Source organism: Zophobas morio, unplaced genomic scaffold (assembly GCF_036711695.1).
Source record: "Zophobas morio isolate AGI-343-1 ecotype UQ-CSIRO unplaced genomic scaffold, CSIRO_AGI_Zmor_V1 ptg000022l, whole genome shotgun sequence".
Lineage (NCBI taxonomy): Eukaryota > Metazoa > Arthropoda > Insecta > Coleoptera > Tenebrionidae > Zophobas > Zophobas morio.
In genome coordinates, this window is record NW_026972127.1 from 5,349,641 (window position 1) to 5,371,923 (window position 22,283).

A 22,283-nucleotide genomic window follows, 5' to 3' on the forward strand; every position below is an offset into this window, starting at 1 on the left:
CAACTGTCTTCTTTAAAAATGTAAAACCTTCTCGTGTGCCCCAAATGTTTTTTTTTAATGTGAAACCTTCTCGGGGGTTCCAACTGTCTTTTTTAAAATGTGGAACCTTCTCGGCGGTTCCAACTGTCTTTTTTAAAAATATAAAACCTTCTCGGGGGTTCCAACTGTCTTTTATAAAAATGTAAAACCTTCTCGGGTGTTCCAACTGTCTTTTTTAAAAATGTAAAACCTTCTCGGAGGCACCAAATGTATTTTTTTAACAATGTGAAATCTTCTCGGGGATTCCAACTGTCTTCTTTAAAAATGTAAAACCTTCTCGTGGGCCCCAAATATTTTTTTAATGTGAAACCTTCTCGGGTGTTCCAACTGTCTTTTTTAAAAATGTACAACCTTCTCGGGGGGTTCCTACTGTCTTTTTTAAAAATGTAAAACCTTCTCGGAGGCACCAAATGTATTTTTTTAACAATGTGAAATCCTCTCGGGGGTTCCAACTGTCTTCTTTAAAAATATAAAACCTTCTCGTGGGCCCCAAATATATTTTTTTAATGTGAAACCTTCTCGGGGGTTCCAACTGTCTTTTTTAAAAATGTAAAACCTTCTCGGGGGTTTCAACTATCTTTTTTAAAAATGTAAAACCTTATCGGGGGTTCCAACTGTCTTTTTTAAAAATGTAAAACCTTCTCGGGGTTTACAACTGTCCTTTTTAAATATTTGAAACCTTCTCGGGAGTTCCAGCTGTCTTTTTTAAAAATATAAAACCTTCTCGGGTTTTTTTTTAAGAAAGTGAAACCTTTTTATTTCCCGAGCGTCAGCGAATAATCTCCGAAACTACTGGACCGATTGTTGTCAAATTTTACAAGTGTATTATGAATAACGTGTAGACCGTAAAACGTTAGCAAAACTTTGTCGAATCATCCCCACCAAACTCAATATTGAATTTGTTCGAAAGATCCACAATTTTGCTAAATATGCAGTTTTATGCACTTTTTTTCCTATTACAATTAACAATCATATATTTTTCCAAATTTTCCGTAATCACAAAAACGAAAATTGCAAATCAAATTTTATAATATTATAAAGAAGCAGGAAAAAGTTTTTGTCAATTAAAATAAGTTCAAGATAATAATCTTTTTCGATGAGTTCATTAAAGTTTATTAGGTTTTTTTTGTGGTTATGAGTATGGGTAAGGCTTAACCTTTACCTTTATTTTCTACTCAATATACATAGTATTCTGTGAACAACGCGATACTCAAAAACCTGTTTTACATGATAATTTCTTATAGAGAAATAAGGATTTCCACCCTCTCGGCTCACCGTGAATAAAAAAGTCATTACAATTGAGATAGGGTGGGTGGGCGGGGCTAATATTTTGCCTTATTTTTTTCTAAATATTCGCAGTCTTCTTTTCGTAACAAGAAACTTAAAACGTGTTTAAAACAGGAAATGCGGTTTTTGCAATTAAGCTAACGACGAACAAAGAAAAAGCGTCACAATTGAGATAGGGTGGGTGGGTGGCGCTTATGTTTTGCTTTTTTTTTTCTTCTTAATTCTTAATATGTATTGTTTTTTCTCCACAACAAGAAACTGTAAACATGTTTAAAATAGTAAATTTTATCCCAAACACTTCTCTATAAATTTACCCTTTTAAACATGTTTTCACTTTCTTGTCGAAAAAAATATAAACCCCGCCCACCCGCCCTCATCTCAATTGTGATTAAGTTTTTATTCATTGTGAGCCGAAGGGCGAAGTTTATTGCAAAATACTCATTTCTTATTTTTCTACTAGAAACTATATAATATTCATTCGTACCCTAGAGGTCATGAAAAAACATGAATGTGGCAAGTCCGATTGACCCTTTTCCTGTAAGATCGTAAAACTTCCATAGTGACTTTCCGTGCGCACGCATCTTCAAAACCACGTATCCGGCACTCCGGCAGCTGAGCAAAGGCCTGTGACAACAAACCGCTTTGACAGAATGCAACCAGCTACACATGCGTAATCTATCGCTCATTGGTTAATTTTAACTTGGCGCTCCAAAAATCTGACTTCGCCTGCGCGATGTTGTCTCACTCTGTATCATTGGAATTTATATAATGTCTACTCACTTTGCTTACAGGAAAAGGGTCAATTGACTCGATTACTAACTTACGCTCAGGAAGTAAAAACCGACCATCAAACTCTATTAAGATTTATTAATGTATCGTTCATGACACGTAAGTCTAGGAAATGCTGTCAGTCAAATGTCAATTCTCTGTCAACCCGATTGAATTTAAGACATTTAATCCTGCCATCTTTGAACAACATTTGTTTGATAACGTTCTAAAAAATAATTAGTCATCAATTTATCTAAAATTTTAGAAAACCATGACTGACCACATACGGGTCTGTAATTACATAGGACATCCCAGTTTCAGATGGCTGAATAGAGGCAAGAGAAAAATTAAATATATAAAATTATAACTTACTTACAACGACCCTCGTTTCCTAATCTTGATGTCAATATTATTGTGAAGAGGTATCTTCTACATGAAAAAAAATATATAAAAACTGAAAATAAGGGAGAAACTGGAACTATTCCACATGTACTAACGACGGTTTTACCACATGGTCACAAAATTAAAAAAAATCCAGTTTAAATAGGTCTACAACCACTCATTCTTATCAACTTTAATGAATTCGAACAACGAAATACTACCTCTTCCACTACATCCGTAATATAAAATAAATTGTAAAATGGTGTTTTTTCCCCGAAAGTGGCACCTAATGAGCCCAATTACCCAATTTCATCCACAATCCGCCTTTCAAAGCCGCCGCCACCGATAACGCCAGCCCGTCCATTCCCAGATCAGAATCCCATCCATCAAGCAGCAAAATAATAAAACTCGACATTCCCATTGTTTCCGACCACTAATTGCAAGAAAAAACACTGCCTCTCGTACCCCAGCTGCATTCACCTGGTCCTAATGCAATTAAATTTGATTTATTCCTTCTGGACCGCTTCCGACCTCCTTCGAGCTCAATCTTAATCAACGAAATTAATGATTCGAAATCAGACGCAAGCATCATCAAATCGCTGATTTATTGCAATTAACGGCGAACCCCACCTGTGTCTTCGTTTCGGCGTCAGCTGGCGTCTGAACGACACACATGCTCGTGTTTTTATACAGTGCGTTATCATTTCGATTGGAACCTTGAACGTCTGTCTGGTCTGTGAGAAAAGATCGGGGATAATTTCGCGTCGCGGCCAGCGGAGCTTGAAACCGCCCTTTTCAAGGTTGGGACTGGCATTTAATTAAGTGCGGAGTCCCTTTTCAGAGCGAGTTAACCTTTGGAGGTGAGTTTAACTTTGCTTGCTTACACGGAAAGGTTCCGTCTACATTTGTTTCCAGTTTTTGTGAAGGGTGGAGCCCTTGGGCAGTGACGAAGGGTGGAATTACGCGATATTAAAAAAGTACGGTGTTTGCGTGGGCAAGCTGTGATTGTTTTATAATAGAGGGACTCGGGGGAGCACGTTAGAGCTAATAACAGCCCAGGAATGAAAGTTTTTTCTTGCAACGAAGAATTGTAGAAAACTGGATTTTTTATACGGGTGAACTAACCAAACTGCGAAAATCAAGTTATAAAGACCTTTTTTCTTTAGGGCTATGTTACATGTTACAGTGGGCGAAAAACGCGGAATATTGAGCGTTTTTTATAAACGTGCGTCTTTTGAATTAGAAATCAAAAATTAAGAGGTGAATTATACTGGCAACTTTTTTCTGTACTATTTATGTTGCAAAATTCACCACACTGGAAACATAAATTAAATAGACAAAATAAACTGACATCATGACAGTGGAACCAGGTTATACTTTTTTGATTATGAAAATAATAACTAAATTTTTATTCCACACATGAGATTAATAACCACAGGCAAACTATAAACACGTGTGTCACGTTTTTCTAAAGGGAATTAAAGTTTGTTAAATACATTATTACAAGCCTGGAGCCCATCACTCTGTAATTACGTTGTAGGCTTTGATTAAAATTATTATGGAACTAAATATCGGGTGTTAAATTGAAACTTTTTTGTTAACGTTGGCATCGATTTTTGTAAACACTGTGGTATGCTTACAATAAAACTTAAATTTAACCTCACTTTTTCGTATAATAAATGTCAATTATACACAATAGTAAGGATTCATAAAATACACGCATTTTTCGCTCCCTTTGATTCAAAAAAACAACTGTAACTTGCCGAGTTTTGCAATTGAACATCGTTTATTTATCTAACAGAATTTTTTCAAGTCCGGGAAAAGTATTTACCCACTAAAATTACTGGAATTCTTGGAACTGAAGTCAGAATTAATTCAAAGTCTGAACTATGGAATTTATTAGTTATCAATCAATGTTTGTATTTTTGACAACTTATCAAATTAAGATTACCTTTATTTCAATAAACTTAAGTTCGTGATTGAATTCATGTATACATTCCCCATCAATTACTAATGATAAATATTTTTTTTTTTAATTTAAAACCACCTTGAAATATACAGGGACTTTTCGTCTGAAATTTAAGCACACTAGTTGCATTTTTTTAAAACATAATAGATTATATATTTTTACAAATTTAGATTCATTATTAAAAAAGCTGAAATATTACTTCAATATTTATGTACAAAACATCTGGGTATATATCAACTGTGAGTCTGGGAAAAATAGTAAAAATAGTAATTCTCAATATTCAAAAAGATATCCGGAAATATTTGTCATAATTATCAAAACTAATGTTTTAACTTTCTAAAGATGTTGTGTCTTGGATATATGATACATTGCTGAAGTGCTTATAAAAGCGGAGACCAAATCATGCCTCATTTGGACGTTTCGTTTACACCGTTGCCATGGTAACCGTGCTTCTAGACGCTGCATTCAGCTGGAGTAGGGTCCTGCTCGAACAGTGACCACCACAGAACACGTGACAACTACGAGTAACTCAGTTGCGGAATTTCATTTTCACTCTGCGCGAGTGAAATTGTTTGATTTTGAGAAGTATTCGTGACGTATTTTTGTATTTATTTCCGTCACACAATTTCCTCCATTAATTGGTAATAACAGCTACCAATTTGAAAAAGTCTTGAGTGCCCCAGGGTTAGGTAGCCATGGTGTATAATTTTGGGAGCCCATGGAATTTTGTTTGTAAATTATTTAAAAGAATTTTGGTGAACTTTGGTGTTCTATTTTTGGAAAATTTTCAATCTTAACAGATATTAGCCCCACCCACCCGCCCTCTTTTTTCTCATAAGGTATGTCATTTGCCAAAATCCGTCATATTTTAGCAAGTACTAGCCCCGCCCACCCGCCCTCTCTTTCTTAGAGGGTACTTTATTTGCCAAAATTAGTTTTATCTAAGCAGCTAGTAGCCCCGCCCACCCACCCTCTCTTTTCTTAGAAGATATGTCATCTGCCAAAATAATTTTTATCTTAAGTACTTGTTTAAAAGAATTTTGGAAGACTTTGGTATTCTATTTTTGGAAAAATCTGGGCTGACCTATTTTTCAGTCAATTTTGGGACCACGTTCCTTTTTTTGAAAAATTTAAGACAATCTTGAGGTTCTAGGTATTCCTATTTGGAAAGAATTTGAATGTGCTTTGAAGCCTGTAGTGAATTTTCTTATAATAATTTAATTCAATTTTTTAGAATACGTCATTTAAGTTATATCTCACTTGCCAAAATCAGACTTATCTTAGCAGGTACTCGCCCCGCCCACCACCCACTCTCTCTTTTCTTAGAGGGTATGTCATTTGCCAAAATCGGTGCTATTTTAGAAGCTACTAGCCCCGCCCACCCACCCTCTTATCTTAGAGAGCATGTCATTTGCCAAAGTCAGTGTTATCTTAGCTGGTACTAGCCCCGTCCACCCGCTCTCTCTTTTCTTAGAGAGTACCTCATTTGCCAAAATCAGTCTTATCTTAGCAGCTACTAGCCCCACCCACCCGCCCTCTCTTTTCTTATAGTGTATGTCATTTGCCAAAATCCGTCATATTTTAGCAAGTATTAGCCCCACCCACCCGCCCTGTCTTTCTTAGAGGGTATTTCATTTGCCAAATTTAATCTTATCTTAGCAGTTACTAGCCCCGCCCACCCACCCTCTATTTTCTCAGAGGATATGCCATTATTTGCCAAAATCAGTTTTATCTTAAGTACTTGTTTAAAATAATTTTAGGGGACTTTAGTATTCTATTTTTGGAAAAGTCTGAGCTGACCTATTTTTGAGTCAATTTTGGGACCTCGTTCCTTTTTTTGAAAAATTCAAGACAATCTTGAGGTTCTAGGTATTCCTATTTGGAAAGAATTTGAATGTGCTTTGGACCCTGTAGTGTCTTTTCTTATAATTATTTAATAAATTTTTTAGGATACGTCATTTAAGTCATATCTCATTTGCCAAAATCAGTCTTCTCTGAGCAGGTACTAGCTGCGCCCACCCACCCTCTTTTCTGAGAGAGTATGACATTTGCCAAAGTCAGTGTTACCTTAGCTGGTACTAGTCCCGCCCACCCGCCCTCCCTTTTCTTAGAGGGTATCTCATCTGCCAAAATCAGTCCTATCTTATCAATTACCAACCCCACCCACCCACCCTCTTTTTTCTTAGAGGGTATGTCATCTGACAAAATCACTTTTATCTTGCCTAGTATATTTGCTAAGATAAGACTGATTGTGGCAAATTACATACCGTCTAAGAAAATAGAGGGCGGGGCTAGTACTTTTTACGTAAGACTGATTTTGGTAAATGACATATTCTTTAAAAAAAATAAAGGTGCCAGTATTCGCTGAGGTAAGACTGATTGTAGTAAATGATATACCTTCTAAGCAAATAGAGGGCGGGTGGGCGGGGCTGGTAATTGATATGATAAGACTGATTTTGGTAAATGACATATCTGCTAAGAAAATAAAGGGCGGGTGGGTGGGGCTAAAACTTGCTAAGATAGAACTGAACAATATTAAGAGTAGTGACTGGAATGACGAAGGGGTGGGCGGAGCTACTCTTTGCTCCTAAAAGTAGAAAAAAATCTATACTTAGCTTAGTTTTACAAAAAATGATCAAAATTTGGAAACATTACGAGCTTACTTATATGCACAAGTCAGGAATTTTGAACGTCTTACGTTTTTTTCGTAATCTACATCATAAAGAATTTTTTTATTATTTTCTTGGGTCTTCCGAATCTCCATACATAACGTACCCAAGAGTTAATCCGCCACTTTTCAGACACTCGGTATATTGCGATTCGTTTTGACATTTGTCATTTTTTCATATGTTTAAAATTTGTGTTGTTTTTTATTTATATTTAAGTAGGTTTTCCTTTATATCGAATGTGTTAAAAGTTAACATAACAGTTTTAGTGACCCTGTATAAGTAAATTTAAACATTGTTTAATTTTGATATGTATATTAAGACGAGTAACTAAAAAATTGTATGAAAAATTCGAAAAATTCTTTAAAAAAAGGATAGAAATTTGAATGTTAAATGTAAATATTTTTTCCTATTAACATATCGATATTTATTAATTATTAGAAATAAAAAAAAGTTAAAGACCAAAATTGTAACCGTTTTTAAGACGTAACACACAACTTAGATTCCTCACATACAACCCCTATATATTTTTATATATTCGAACTGTTTTCGTCTTAGGCTTTATATTTTTGAAATTCCGATGCGACGTTGCCACGTCATTCCAACTGTTTGATTTTTTCAGCAAAGCAAGGGTTCACAAAAATTACGATAGCGTTATTTTTAAGATCTGTGTTGGAGTATTTTATGGAGAGTTAAACAGAGGTAAGCACTTTGTTGAACTATTATTTACCAAATACATACATATATATATACAGGGTGAAGAAAATTGGATAAGTTTGGCAACGTCGCGTCGGAATTTTAAAAATAAACTATGCTTACAAAGCCTAAGAAGAGGTCAATCAGAATGTATTAAAATATACAGGTGTTCCATTTGAAAAGACCAAGTTGTGTGTTGTGTGTGCTACACCTTGAAAACAGTATAGTTGAAAATAATTTTAGTATATGGTCCCCACAGTGTACAACTTTAGTCCTACACTTTTTTCTATTTCTAATAATTAATGAAATATCACAAAGTCCACGCTTAGTGACTCACCCTGTATATCTGTAAAACTTTTGATTGAAAAACACTTAGACCCGGTTTACAGAAGCTCAATTAAATATTTCATTGCGACTAAATTTTTAACACAGCGTTAAAGTACCACGTGACCGACTCTACGCCAATTAGACGTCGATGCCTGATTAACTTAATTTCAATTAAAATATTGTATAAACTGGCCCCAGATCTGTAAAACTATATAGAATGTTCCACTTTAAAAAATACTACTCTATTGTGTAACCTGACTCTCTATTTGACTATGGAATCTTGCGCCACTAGAACGGTGAAACCGCCTGTACATAGAGCATTTCAGCTCACACGATTAATCAAAATTAAGTCAAGAATTATATCTTGAAAATAACTGGAAGAACGATAAAAACGGTCCAATTGTTATTATAATCAGAAACATCGCAAAAATGAAATTAGCACTTCCGAGTTCACCAAAAATGAAGACGACTTTCATTTCTTACACTGGAAAAATTTTTGTTTCCTTTACCACAAACAACAGAAATTTTCAATAAAATCCGTGGAATTTCCGAATAAATTTCAAAAAACCAAGTAGACAAAAAATTTACGAAATGTTGAACATTTTAATTTTTTTTAAGCATGTTTTTTCATAAAATTTAAATAGCATTTACCATGCAAAAGTCTAAATTTCTAGTGAATGACCAGTCAAATTGATAAATTTTGCGTATTTTACACGATATTCCTAAACTTCATACAAAATTTGACAACAATCAGTCTAGTAATTTCGGAGATTATCCATTTAATAGGCGGCTTCTTAAACCACAAGTACAGAAGTAAAGTATGATATTTGATAAAATTTAAATAGTATTTCGTATTTGCTAAGCAAATTTTCGCGTGACGTCATCAAATTGTTGGTGGAGATGATTCGACAAATTTAGTAAGAGTTTTACTATCTCCTCGATATTCCAGATTTATTAAATAAATAATAAAGTAAAAAAAATAAAGACTTGAAAACTTGAAAACAAAATCGGAGCCAACACAGAGAATAAAATTTGACGATGATGTTTTGAGGAAATAGAAGCAAAGAGAAAAAATAGGGGGAAAATTAAAAAAATACTCCCAAAGAAATGGTTAAGAAATAAAGCAAAATGAGTTAAAAAAAAGAAGAGTATGTAAGCTCGAAAAAAAAAATTGACACACAAGGACAATGTCAGAAACCGGAGCAAACCAGTAGGAAAGATTTCACACTAAGAGGAACAAACAAAACTATAAAAGGATGATTGAAGTGAAAAAAATAGAAAACATGACTGGAGAATTTTAAATTATTTTAACATTCGGAAAAAGAGTTAATTTAAAGCCAGCTAAACCAATTTCAGCTGTAAAATGCAATCAGTACACTATAATTGAGCGACTCTTTATGGGATTGCATACAGAGTGCAGAAATTCTACTGAGTTCTCATCAGTTTCAGTACAGTTGATGGGTTTACTTTGTCCTGTAAATATTTTGTTATTTATGTTATTGTACACGGTTTGGGCTGGAATTACAGTGTTCACGATTTAACAAGATTCAATAGCCCCTAGATTATAACTTGTACTCATACTTTATAAAAAAAAATAATTAAAAAACCGTAATATAGCATGTGAGCGTAGGTATAGGTCACAACCTCCAGTGAACCCAATACATATCTAAACTTTACGGCACTTCGATTTTGAGTCTCTCTGGGAACACTGCGTACCATTATTTATCCACTTTATATCCTTCGGTATTCTTTACGCACTGACCGGTATCCACCTCGGATGTTGCGCAACTGCCCCAAGACACCGTTCCTCCCAGAACTTGCTCCTTTTAATTAGAACGTTTCATTATCACTAAACGAAAGTAATCCCATCAGTTCAAACAAGCCCCGCCAACACCCAACTAAAATAAACTCCGGAATAATTAAGTTTACCCGTTTCGTTGTGTACACGTACACTTTAAATTGTAAACATCCGCGCCACAATCATCATCGATGTTAAATTGAGCGCGAAATCGGAAGTAATGGGAAAAATTTTTATGATAAATTTTAACGGCGGCGCGGTGTTCCGTTATCGAATTGTTTTCGCTTCCACATCAAAGAAAAAAGGAATTCGAGTCGTAATGGAACTTTTTCCGATCAAATGTAATAAATGGCGAAAAAATCCAAAGCGGTTTCGTGAACGCCGTATGGACGGAGTTCAATCGAATTTACGTATGAATAGTTTGGCTTTTATTGTGCGGACAAATGGGCAGATGTTCGCTACGAATTCCGGTGGGGTGAGCTGATTTTACCTGGGGTTTAATTGCGAAAGGGCTGCGGGCAGTGGCGGCGCGGTTTGCGAGTTCCGGGTGGAAAAGCTGCGGGAAAAAGCACAATTTTAAAACTGTAAATGTGAATTTAAATGAAACATTTTAAAAGTTGAGTCATTATATTCACATAAACTACAAAAATTTAAAAAAGCATTACCAAAATTGCGTAGTGTCAAATTTATAGTTTGCCAACAATAAATTACTTATTAATTACAATTCGAAGCGCAAATGTAAGTTGTTCCTAAAACGAGCCGCCACTGGCTGAGTGGAAGAGGAAAAAAAGGAAATTTAACAGCTTGCGCTCGATGAATGGCGGAAAATGTGTGCTGAATCGAATGTGGGTGAAGTGAATTTGGAAACTTGTACGACTTCGAATGGAATAAAACTTACTGGAAGTCGTATAGAATGGAATTAAGCTCATAATTTAATTTCTAAATAAGACACTGTTACTTCGACACTAAGTGGAAAACCATATGCTGCAATATTGATTACGAAAATATTAGAAACCAATAAACGGATTATTCCACCCAAAAATGCCACCCCTTTGAATTTTCCAAGCGATAGTTCAGAATTTTTGTAACAATCGATCTTTGAAATTAAAAATGTTTTTTTGTTGTATAGTAGCCAAATTTGTAAACTAATCGACCCGTCTAAAACTAAAGTCGTATCAGTTGGGTTTAGTTATTCTAGTTTTCTGAAAAAAAAAAGTAAAATTGACCGCGGTGCACAAGTGACCACCCGTAACAACATTTAAGAAATTATCAAATACTGCTATAGACTTTGAAACACTGTATTATTCTTATCAAATTAAAATCTGTACTAAATGCTCCAAACTTAAAAATCTAATTCAACTTTTTACTTTTCCGACGTTTCATGATCCCTAGAGTACGATAAAATAGACCTCCCGTTTCCGCCTGTTTGTCTATCGTTTACCATTTGCAGATAATCTCCGAAACTACTGGATGTTAATACGCTAACCAAAATTTGGCTAATCATCTCAAGCAATAATTTTATGACGTCAGCTCAACATGTTGCGCAGTAAAAGATTTAAATTTTATAAAATAATGTACTTCTGTACTTGTGGCTTATGAATCCACCTTATTTTTTATTATTTATATTTTTTTCCTCTACTTTTGGTACATAATACGAAGTTCAACAAAAAAACAATTTTAAAATAAAATTTGAATAATTTAATTAAATGTTTCCTGCTCCGGTTCAGTAGTCCTATTCGTCTCTCACCACGGGACTCCGAAATTCTTCCAAATTATTGGAAAAATAAGACACATAGTGTTCTCGAGATTATTTCAAAATATGTAATTCAAAAACAAGACAAGGGATGCCGATATTCTATCAAATCACTTCAAAAACAAAAAAAGATTATTTCAAATTATCTCAAAAACAAGACAAGGGATCCCAAAATTGTTTCATACTACTTCAAAAAGAAAACACACGGGTCCCCGAGATTCTTTCAAACTACTTCAAAAACAAAACAACATGAGCCGCCGATATTCTTTTAAACCACTTCGCAAACCAGATACAAGTGGTCCCCGAGATACATTCAAACCACACCAAAAACCAGACGCGAAGAGTCCATAAGATTCTTTCAAACTACTTCAAAAATAAAACCCACGGATACACCGAGATTCTTTTAAATTATTTCAAAAACAAAACCCACAGGAGTCCCCATGATTCTTTCAAATTACTTCAAAAACCGGACACAAAGGGTGTCCAAGATTCTTTCAAACTACTTCAAAAACAGAACAATAGGAGCCCCCGAGATTCTTTCAAACTACTTCATAAACCAAAAAAAAACGATCCCCGAGATTCTTTTAAACAACTTCAAAAACAAGACATAAGGGGACCCTGAGATTCTCCCAAACTGCATCAAAAACCAGACACAAGGGTTGCATCAGATTCTTTCAAACTACTTCAAAACAAAACAAAAGGAGCCCCCGAGATTCTTTCAAACTACTTCATAAACCAAAAAAAAACGATCCCCGAGATTCTTTTAAACAACTTCAAAAACAAGACACAAGAGGTTCCCGAGATTCTTCCAAATTAATTCAAAAACCAGACACAAGGGGACCCCGAGATTCTTCCAAACTGCAACAAAAACCAGACACAAGGGGTGCATCAGATTCTTTCAAACTACTTCAAAACAAAACAAAAGGAGCCCCCGAGATTCTTTCAAACTACACCGAAAACCAGACACAAGTGGTCCATGAAATTCTTTCAAACCACACCAAAAACCAGACACGAAGGGTCCATAAGATTCTTTCAAATTACTTCAAAAATAAAACCCGCGAATGCACCGAGATTCTTTTAAATTATTTCAAAAACAAAACCCACAGGAGTCCCCATGATTCTTTCAAATTACTTCAAAAACCAGGCACAAAGGGTGTCCAAGATTCTTTCAAACTACTTCAAAAACAGAACAATAGGAGCCCCCGAGATTCTTTCAAACTACTTCATAAACCAAAAAAAAAACGATCCCCAAGATTCTTTTAAACGACTTCAAAAACAAGACACAAGGGGTTCCCGAAATTTTTTCAAACTACTTCAAAAACCAGACACGATGGGCCCCCAAGATTCTTTCAAACTGCATCAAAAACCAGACACAAGGGGTGCATCAGATTCTTTCAAACTACTTGAAAGACAAAACAAAAGGAGCCCCCGAGATTCTTTCAAACTACACCAAAAACCAGACACAAAAGGTCCATGAAATTCTTTCAAACTACTTCAAGAATAAAACCGAAGGATTCCCCAAGATTCTTTCAAATTATTTAAAACACAACACATGGAATCCTCAAAATTCTTTTAAACTACTTCAAAAACTAAACAATAGAAACCCATGAGATTCTTTTAAACTACTTTGAAAATAAAACCCACGAATTCCGAAGATTCTTTCAAATTGTTTAAAAAACAACGCCACACAGGAGGTCCCTAAGATTCTTTCAAACTACATACATATTTCAAAAATAAAATACAAGGGGTTCCCGAGATTGTTTCAAACTACTTCAAAAACCAGACACAGAGGATCCGCGAGATTCTTTCAAACTACCTCAAAAACAAGACACAGAGGGTCCGCGAGATCCTTTCAAACTACTTCAAAAACAAAACAATCTGAAACCCCGAGATTCTTTCAAACTACTTCAAAAATAAAACAACAGGAGCCCCCGAGATTCTTTCAAACTACTTCATAAACCAGACACAAAGGGTCTCCGAGTTTCTTTCAAACTGAATCAAAAACCAGACACAAGGGGTCCACGAGATTCTTTCAAACTACTGCAAAAATCAAACACAAGGGGTCCACAAGATTTTTTCAAACTACTGCAGAAACAAAACAACAGAACCTCCCCCAGATTCTTTTAAACTACTTCATAAATCAGACACAAATGGTACCCGAGATTCTTTCAAACTACTTCAAAAACAAAACCAAAGATGTCCCCGAGATTCTTTCAAACTACACCAAAAATCAGACACAAGAGGTCCATGAGATTCTTTCAAACTACTTCAAAAATAAAACCCAAGGATTCTCCGAGATTCTTTAAAATTATTTAAAAAACAACGCCCACAGGAAGTCCCCAAGATACTTTCAAACTACATATTTCAAAAACAAAACACAAGATCCCCGAGATTCTTTCAAACAACATCAAATACAAAATACAAGGGGTCCCCGAGATTGTTTCAAACTACTTCAAATACAAAAGAGGTCCCCGAAATTCTTTCAAATTATTTCAAACACAACACATGGAATCCTCAAAATTCTTTTAAACTACTTCAAAAACTAAACAATAGAAACCCTCGAGATTCTTTCAAACTACATATCTACATACTTCAAAAACCACACAAGAGGTCCATGAGATTCTTTTAAACTATTTTAAAAATAAAACCCACGAATTCCGAAGATTCTTTCAAACTGTTTAAAAAACAACGCCCACAGGAGGTCCCTAAGATTCTTTCAAACTACATACTTCAAAAATAAAATACAAGGGGTTCCCGAGATTCTTTCAAATTACTTTAAACGCAAAACAAGGAATGCTCAACATTTTTTTAAACTACTTCAAAAACCACACACAAGAGGTCCCCAAGATTATTTCAAACTACTTCAGAAACCACACACAAGTGATCCCCGAGATTCTTTCAAACTACACCAAAAGCCAGACACAAAAGGTCCATGAGATTCTTTCCAACTACTTTAAAAATAAAACCCACGGATTCCCCGAGATTCTTTCAAATCATTTCAAAAACAACGAGGAAGTCCCCAAGATTCTTTCAAACTACATACTTCAAAAACAAAACACAAGGGGTCCCTGAGATTATTTCAAATAACTTCAATAACATAACAATAAGAACCCCCGAGATTCTTTCAAACTACTTCAAAAATAAAACCCACGGATTCCAGAGATTCTTCCAAATTATTTCAAAAACAACCCCCACAGGAAGTCTCCAAGATTCTTTCAAACTACATACTTCAAAAAGAAAACACAAGGAGTCCCCGAGATTGTTTCAAACTACTTCAAAAACAAAACAAAAGCTATTCCCGAGATTCTTTCAAATTGCTTCAAACGCAAGACAAGGAATCCTCAAGATTCTTATAAACTACTACAAAAACAAAACAATAGGAGCCCTAGAGATTCTTTCAAACTTCTTCAAAAACCATACATACACAAAACGTCTCCGAGATTCTTTCAAACTACTCCAAAAACCACACACAAGAGGTGCTCGAAATTCTTTCAAACTACACCAAAAGCCAGACACAAGAGGTCCACGCGATTCTTTCAAACAACTTCAAAAACAAAACAATAGAAGCTCTCGAGATTCTTTCAAACTACTTCAAAAATAAAACTCACGGATTCCCCGTCATTCGTTCAAATTATTTAAAAATCAACGCCCACAGGAAGTCCCCAAGATTCTTTCAAACTACATACTTCAAAAATAAAATACAAGGGGTCCCCGAGATTGTTTCAAACTACTTAAAAAACAAAACAAAATCTGTTCCCGAGATTCTTTCAAATTGCTTCAAACGCAAGACAAGGAATCCTCAAGATTCTTTTAAACTACTACAAGAACAAAAGAATAGGAGCCCTTGAGATTCTTTTAAACTACTTCAAAAACCATACACAAGACGTCCCCGAGACTCTTGCAAACTAGTTCAAAAACCACCCGCAAGAGGTGCCCGAGATTCTTTCAAACTACTTCAAAAACCACACACAAGAGGTGCCCGAGGTTCTTTCAAACTACACCAAAAGCCAGACACAAAGAGTCCATGAGATTCTTTCAAACTACTTCAAAAATAAAACCCACGGATTCCCCGAGATTCTTTCAAACTACATACTTCAAAAAGAAAACAAAAACTGATCCCCAGACTCTTTCAAATTGCTTCAAACGCAAAACAAGGAAATTCTCAAGATTCTTTTAAACCACTTCAAAAACAAAACAATAGAAGCCCTCGAAATTCTTTCAAACTATTTCAAAAACCAGGTACAAGAGGTCCCCGAAATTCTTTCAAACTACACCAAAAGCCAGACACAAGAGGTCCATGAGATTCTTTCAAACTACTTCAAAAATAAAACCCACGGATTCCCCGAGATTTTTTCAAATTATTTCAAAAACAACCTCCACAGGGAGTCCTCAAGATTCTTTCAAACTACATACTTCATAAATAAAACACAAGGGGTCCCCGAGATTCTTTCAAACTACTTCAAAAAGCAGACACACGTGGTCCACGAGATTCTTTCATACTACTTCAAAAACTAACCCAAGGGTTCCCCGAAATTCTTTCAAATTCTTTCTTTCAAAGACAAGACATATGGGACACGAGAGGATGAGACCATCTGGAAATCGGGAATTTTCTAGGCGCCAGAAGCCGAAAATATAAGAATACAGTAATGTCGCGCCCGGCCATATTTAATAATAATAATAAAATAATTGTTACGAGAAGACAAAATCACTCCAATTGCAGTGTTGTAGTGTTTATTATGCTGTAGATGAAGGTACATAAACGTTAGAATTTATTTTAAATTTTGGTTACCATTCTGAGAAAGGAACACTCGATTTCCTTTGGCTGAGAAATTTTTGTGGTAACCACAACCTTACACTGGTTTATCCATGATGGGAGCGATCATACTGTCTTAAGATCTCCAACTGCTTTGGTAATATACAAAGTGTAAATATTATCACATTGATAATAATAAGCTGAGATATAGTCATTTCGAAGTGCTCATTTTTACATAAGTACTCTAATTTAAAACAGAAAAAAAATTCGTTCGTTCAAAGGACGAAAACGCACTGATTGTGGTTGTACAAAGTGAGTAGTATAAGCAAATGTACTTTTTGAAAGCAATGAATATACATTAAAACACAATACCATATTCAGTAGTCTCACTTCTCCAAAAAAGCAATTCCCGTTTCTATAAGAATTGCGAGATTGATCACAATAAGCGAAATATTGATCACAATAAACGGAAAAACTGTAATGCATTAGTATTGCGTGGGACCGTTCCAAGCCATTTTGATCACACTAAGCGGTTGATAATATTAACCGTGATCATATTAAGCGGCGTCTACTGTATTTCAAATTCTGAAATCTTGCAAACGATTTCAAGTGATTGAAAACATGGTAAATCGTTAATCAAAATTTACTGGTTTATACCTCCCCAAAAATGACGACGTAAACTTCAAATTTATGAGTCTATGCTAGACATTCAGTTTTTTGAGAAAAACCGAACATGCTTAATTAAATAGTTAGTCCTCTTCTTTGCGTTAAGGAGACAAAATCGATCAAATTTCATTTTCTAGTATACAGTGATCTGCACATGCTTAATAGTGGAATTCTTTCGAAGTATAAACATAAGAAGCGGAAGTTAAGCATGCACTGAGAATACATTTTTCCCGTTGGTTTAAACATATTTCATATTATCCGCATGCTTTATTTCATATTAAAATGATTATGTTTCGGACTACTACCTAAAATAGAGTGTTTTGCGCAATAATCAATGCTGTTTTCGGGTGCTCTAACTAAAAATTGTTGTTTTTGGGCTGCCATAGTTGTAATTGACATTTTACGTTGACACGTGGCGTGTCGCAATGGCAATGAAAAAGGATCTAGTGCTGCAAAATACAAACGAGGAATTTAAGCTTTGAAAACATAAATTGATTATCACAAAGTAATTACCACTAATTGATAATCATGTATCTAAAGTTATTATAACAAAAAGTGGCTCGAAATTTAAAAAAAGTGCAATTTAAGTTGTAATCTTGAATAGGGGAATTTGTTGATCAAAATTTAGATTTACAGTAATTTGACAGTTGACACTAATCGGTGGTTTGGTTTATGTTGTTGACAACTATTATGTTATTACTGTTTCTTAGTAGTTCTTGTTAATTAAAAAAACCGTTTAAACTTGACGCTATTCCCAACCACACGCTGAATCATAATCACAAGATTCTCTCTGGTCTGGAGCCGTATATAAAAATGTTTCCACTGGTAAGTATTTCAGACTTCTTGGGCTTGTGTCATTCTGCCGCTTTAAAAACGCTGTTAATTTATAAAATTTCGAATGAAATCTAGCCCGGACAAATTGACAGATTGGTATTTGACGTATTTGGTGATAAATTCAATACCAACATAATTTCGGTTCAGTAATATTTATTCTTTTAGCGATTGAAAAATGTTATTTTTTCAAAAAGGCAGCGCAAAAAATATTGTATGATACTCGTGTGAAAACTCCATTGCATTGTTTTCAACACTTGTAACATAAATAACTATTATAACACGCATCTAAAATACCAAAACTCAGCTACATCTAAAACCCCTCATAAAGTAATTGACCGCGTTTGCAATTATCTTTCGTCGTACTTTACCTACATAAAAACGCACGCTCCTGTGCAGGTGTTTATCCATAAATAGAAGGGTAATAAACAATATCTGACAGAAGTTCATACTTTATAGTAATCCTATGGGCGGCTTTAAAAGTTAGGTCTGCCAACTACAGTTTCCAGTACCTACTATACGTGTAAGAAAAAATAACTATTTTTAGTTAAAGAATTGGGCAAAATAGACTTCACATAATAAATGAAAATATCCTTTTAATGTTAATTAGGAAGCTGAACTTTTGCGTCCGGAAAAAACGCAACACTAATAAAAATAAAAATGTTGTTTTAATAACCAAAGCCTAAAAGAATAATAAAAATAATGCTAACTTTCATATTAAAACGTATCTCGAGTTGAAGCGAAATACGTTCCATTAAACCCCATCAAATGTAATAATTCACTGTCTGATGTATCTAAATAATATTTATTTATAGATTTTAATGCATACAGGGTCTCGGTGGTGCAATGGCTGGATTGGCAAAAATCCTCTTATCAAAGTAATTAAAATTTAAACATTCAAAATCAGACTTTCCATGTCTGAGAAAATTAGAAACGTAGATTTGAAAAAAAAAGGACAATTTGATGTTTATAATCACTAGCACTCGTCAAAATTCCTCTATATCTTTGACAGATGTTTCAAATGACAGTGATTCTAACCCAACATCTGAGGCCTGATTCGGATTCAGCCTGACGTTGTTATCATTCTTTAAATCTTTATTAATATTATTGTTATATTGTTTATGCAATTATTTTAATTTAATTTATAAAACAATCATCAAATACATAGGTGTTCTAAATTAGACCATCTGTACCGAAATTTGTTGCCATGGTTACCGACACATGTTTTCCGCATCCAAACAAACTGACACTTGTGACATCTGCGCGTCAAAAATTCCCAGAAGAACGCGAAAAAGCGCCACTTTAGTGAAAAACGACACGATGACGTCGCCCATTAAATTCATGAAAGGATATAATGTATTATGTGTCACACCGGAACAAAAAATTGCATTTGTCATAATAACAGCGCAAAGTCTAAAAATAAACAAATCTCGCTCCGTATGTGGGCACTCGACCATCCCACATCCCCATCTCTACTACCGACACACCGCCTCACCTCTACGGCACAGCCACCCTCCAGGTGTGCAACCCCGAATTTTTGCCGACAACCTAATTAGACACACAATTACAGGTAGACACCTTCAAAGGACACCTCCAAGAAAAGGGCAACAGGTACCGCGCTCGCCCCGAAAAACCACCCCTTCGCGCCGTCGCCATGGCAACCGGCTAGATCCTTGCAACCCGTTCGCAGGACCCCCGCACCACTCATTATCGCAATCAGAGCAATAAGGCCGCAAAAATAAAAAATTCGGGACGACCGCCGCCGGAACCAGCCCGGAAATAAACGACACTCACCCAGCGTAATCCGGTCGCAGTGATAAAAAAATCATTCACTAGCACATCGGGCACACAGCAAAGGCCGGATCACACACGAAATTAAAGCACGTGCACCGATAATTCAAAAAAAACACCCACTACACCGCTTTGCATCGTAGTAAGCACTGGAAGACATTCGAATCGCGCATGCAGCATTCAAAGCCCGCTCGATGGGCCGGCGCCTGCGCAGCGCGTTTTGCGCGCTTTCAATTGTTTGAAGATGGGGGGCGCGCTGATTTTTTGCGGATTGACGAGGGGCCGGATTAATTGAGAATTGAAGTTAGGCGCAAATTTGGGAAAGGGGAATTTGGACGAGGGCGTTTTGGCTGCCAGTTAGTAGTCAATTAATCAGGAGCGCCCACGAAGTCTTGGGTCAACACACTTTACAGTTGTCTGGATTCTGGATTCTGGATTCTTAATTTATGGGGGCTGACCGTAGCCAGCCGGCACTTAGGCCTCGCCTTTGGGCCCATTGTACCTTCCCCAAGTCCATATCAGGGTGTTTTCCCGCTCCTCTACTCGTCAAGCCATCCAACTGCTTGAATGTACTTGAGTAATGCAGAGGGTGGAAACTCCCTGATATTTGCCATACTAGGCCAGATGTCCCCTAGTATGGATTCCCTGTAGGAGGCTAGGGCTGGACACTCACGAAGAATGTGCTCAGCTGTTTCCTCTTCTTCATTGCATCCACGACAGATTGGGTCTGTTGCTACCCCTATCGTATGTAGATGTTTGTTAAACTGGTAATGTCCCGTAAGGAATCCTACCAGTTTACGCAGTTTGTCCCTTGAAAGTGAGAGATAAAATTTTGTCAACTTACGGTCTGGTGTCGCCATACAAGCTCTACTATGCCGACAGCTGCTCAACGTCGCCCATATCTGCTCATGGCGTCTATGGGTATATTGCTTTACGAGTTCGTTCGAGAGGGCGACCGAAGGCGTGATTGCCGGTTCGGGTCCCCAGAAGGGCATACGCACGGCTCGCTTCGCCATCTCATCTGCCCTCTCGTTTCCTTCGTTGCCACTGTGTCCTTTGATCCAACAAAGTACCACACTATTCCTCTGCGTTACATACTTTAGCGTTTGTCTGCACTCCCAAACCAGCCCGGATCGAACCATACAGCTGTCCAGGGCTAGTAGTGCAGACTTGCTGTCAGTAAGTATGCGTATTGATTTGTTGCCGATTTCACGTTCAGCAATGATTCTAGCTCCCAGCATTATTCCCATCAATTCTGTTTGTAAGACAGACGTGTGGGTGCCGAGAGGTACACTGATTTGTGCGTTCAGTTGTTCGGAGTAGATGCCGGCTCCTGAACCACTATCTGTTTTGGCACCATCGACATAGATATCTATGTCGGCTCGTCCTTCTGAATTATCACTCATTGATATTCTATATGTCTTCTCATATATTAATTTTGTGCCCATTCGGTCACAACCCATCCTCAACAAGGGTATTCTGTTGAACGCCTCCGTTAAGATCCGAGTGTGCTTCGTTGTGCGGCCTTGCTTGTTCCATACTCCCAGAGAGTGAAGTCTTAGAGACGTCGTCATTGCCGCTTCCTCTATGTAAAGGTTGAGAGGTGCTAAGCAAAGAAGAGTCTCCAGAGCCGCTGTGGGAGTGGTCCTCATTGCTCCTGTAACACTGAGACACGCCATTCTCTGAACGTGTTCAAGTTGCAGGGCTGTTGTTTTTTGTCTGGCTCTGGGCCACCAAACTAAAGCTCCATAGCACAGCATCGGTCTGACTATTGCCGTGTAGATCCAAAGGGCGATCTTGGGATTTAAACCCCACGACCTTCCCACCACCCTACGACATTGCCAGAGAGCCGAGCGTGCCTTTTCTACTTTATCATCTACATGCTTCTTCCAATTCAGTCGCCAGTCCAATACAACTCCCAGGTATTTGACTTCGTCCGAAAGTTGAAGCGTTGTGTTAAATATTTTTGGCATCTGTAGTGTGCCAATTTTCCTTTTCCTGGTGAACAGGATTAGTTTCGTCTTTTCTCCATTAACGGAGAGGGTATGTCTGTTGCACCATTCCTCGACTATTTTTACTGCAGCTTGCATTATCTCACATAATGTATCTGCGTTTTTTCCTGTTAGCAGAATGACTAGATCGTCCGCGTATCCAATTGTGTGGTAGCCAAGATCATTGAGGCGTCGTATCAGGCTGTCAACGACAGTATCCCACAGTACAGGAGAGAGAACTCCTCCCTGAGGACATCCCCTGTCTACAACAGCCTCGATCTCAGTGCCACCTACATTAATCATTACTTCCCTGTTCCTCAGCATACTGGCCACCCACCTACTTAGGGTGGGGTCCACGTCGTGCTTTCGTAGGGCTAGTTCTATGCTTTTGAAGGTCGTTTTATCAAACGCTCCTTCAATATCCAAAAACATTCCTAAGGTGAAGAGTTTGTTCTCCATCGCCCACTCTATACGGTTTACAACTGTGTGTAGGGCCGTATCGGTGGATCTTCCTTGGATGTAGGCATGTTGGTTCGGATGTAGAGGTTGCTTGCTCAAAGCAGTCTC

General features: G+C 36.7%; 1 protein-coding gene across 1 annotated transcript in view; it reads right to left on the reverse strand.

Moving 5' to 3' along the window:
* Nucleotides 1-19,845, reverse strand: part of LOC135133653 (leucine-rich repeat-containing protein 70-like) — a 186,645-nt gene extending 166,800 nt beyond the window's left edge. The window contains exon 1 of the mRNA XM_064062110.1: nt 19,729-19,845. The gene's annotated coding sequence lies outside the window, so the exon portion shown is untranslated. The remainder of the gene's footprint in view (nt 1-19,728) is intronic.
* Nucleotides 19,846-22,283: the final 2,438 nt, after the last annotated feature.